Below are 2,317 nucleotides of genomic sequence, written 5' to 3' on the forward strand. Positions count from 1 at the left end.
ATATAAATAGAAATTTAAAATCCAAGCTAAATTTGATAGTAGGACGAATAGTTGTTTGAATAAAAACTCGATGCAACTATTTTGAGTAGATGAATTTAAATTCAACAACATATGGAAGAAAAAAAAGATTTATTTTTCAATATCATCAAAATTCCTCCTGATGGAAACTCCGACGAAGAAAATGGAGCCAATGTTGTTCCGAAGTGATGAACAATTTTCACGTTCAATTTATTTGTTGATTGGCAACGTCACATTTCATTTAACATTCGCAATAATTCATTCTTAAAAATTCAAATACTCAACATATATCAAATGAAAAATTATTTTATTTTTTATTAATTTGCTTTTTATTATGTGTATTTATATGAGTATATACGTATTATATATATATATATATATATATAAATATATATATGTGTGCATATATATGTGTGTGTGTGTGTTCATATGTATGAATATATTTGTGTGGATACTCCTCGTAAAAAACCACAGACGAGGTAGACATACTTAAAGGAAACTTCGAAAAAGAACAAAATGAACAAGAAAATGACGAGAAAGATAATTAGGATGGAGAAGAAAATGGAGCCAATGTTGTACTGAATTGATAAACAATTTTAAGGTTCTATTTATTTGTTGATTGGCAACGTCACATTTTATTTAACATTCGCAATAATTCATTCTTAAAAATTCAAATAGTCAACATATATCAAAAGAAAAATTATTTTATTTTTTATTAATCTGCTTTTTATTATGTGTTTTTATATGAGTATATACATATTATATATATATATATATCCTTATATATATTTATATATGTATATGTATATGCGTGCATATGTTAAAATATATGTATTTGTGTGCATATGTGTGTATGTGTGCATGCATGAAAATTTTACAGTATCGTTTACGGTCACGCTTAATTTAACATCCCAAATATATCACAATTAACTGAACATCAAATGTGCAACGTGTTTTTGAAATAAGTAACAAAATTTATTAATGTTCAATGTAAAAATTGTGAAATTTTTGGTATAAATAAAGCTATGTGGCCGATACATTTCAACGTTTAAAGAGAAATTTCACGATGTTCCGATCTCTCCTTCTCATCGCTGTCCTCGCCGTGTTTGCTCTTGCGGGTATGTTTGTCTTTCTTTGTATTTTATAATGTAACTTTAAATAATTTACTGTTTTATACTAATTCATAAATAAATGATCTATAAACCAATTGGTCGTTTATTTAACAAATCTAGCAATTAAACTGTGATCTTCCAATATTTTGACTACATACAAAAAAATACTTAACTACCACACTCTTAAATATATTTTCTGCTTTCAAAAATGTTTTTGACTCTTCTTTCCGCTACCATATTTCTGCTTGTTAACATTTGGCAGGTTTCTGCATGTAAAAACTGTTAAACGTTGTTTTGTTATTTTCTACTTTGTTTCGGTAGATACCTAACCATTTGATGAAAATATCAACATTGCAAACCTTCCCAGCAATATTTCATACATAATTTTTGAAAACACGTCTGGTTGAAACATTTTAATTTTATGAAAATTTTTAAAACTCACTCTATCATTTAAAGTTATGTCAGATTATATCCTTGTGAGCGCAGAATCTGACGACCATGCTACTCAAGGGATCTCCAAACGTGTTTTATGCCCACCTTTCTTTTTTGAGATTATGAAGGGTTGGTGTTTTCCAGGTAAAAAGTAACAGTGACAGATGATCATGGTTCATGTCAGGTGCTATCCGTCAACTAATTGAAAGAATGACGAATGCAACGAAGAAAATTCATTATTTGAAAAAATTTGAAATTTTAATTTCAATTTTTAATTTAATATTTGACGTTTAATAAAAAACTCAAAAAAAATGTTTTTATTGATTTGATCTAAAAAAAAAAAAATACTATAGAAATAAAAATAAATTTAGATTTAAAAAAAATTGAACTCTGATCTAGTTTATATCAAGAGCTAGGTAAAAGGATGCCTCAAGGTCTACAAAAAATGGTGTAGCCACTAAAAAGATAATGTAACAATTCATAATTCATGGTTATGCTGGCGACCCTTGCCGTTTTTGCACAATTACCAACAGAAACTTGTTTGGAAAACTTGAAATTTGGTATGACCATATTGTGCACCAATCTATGTGCGATAACAAACCAACTCCTTACTAAATTAGCTGGTTTATTGTAAAATCGTCACCTATGACCAAAGTTACGAGCTGTTTTTTTCTCCTAGTCAGAACAGAAATTCTTCAAGCGTTTTTTCAGATGAAGGCAATTTGAATTTTACTTCTACTTAAGTACTCCATTAT

This window comes from Helobdella robusta (genome assembly GCF_000326865.2).
Source record: "Helobdella robusta unplaced genomic scaffold HELROscaffold_114, whole genome shotgun sequence".
NCBI lineage: Eukaryota > Metazoa > Annelida > Clitellata > Rhynchobdellida > Glossiphoniidae > Helobdella > Helobdella robusta.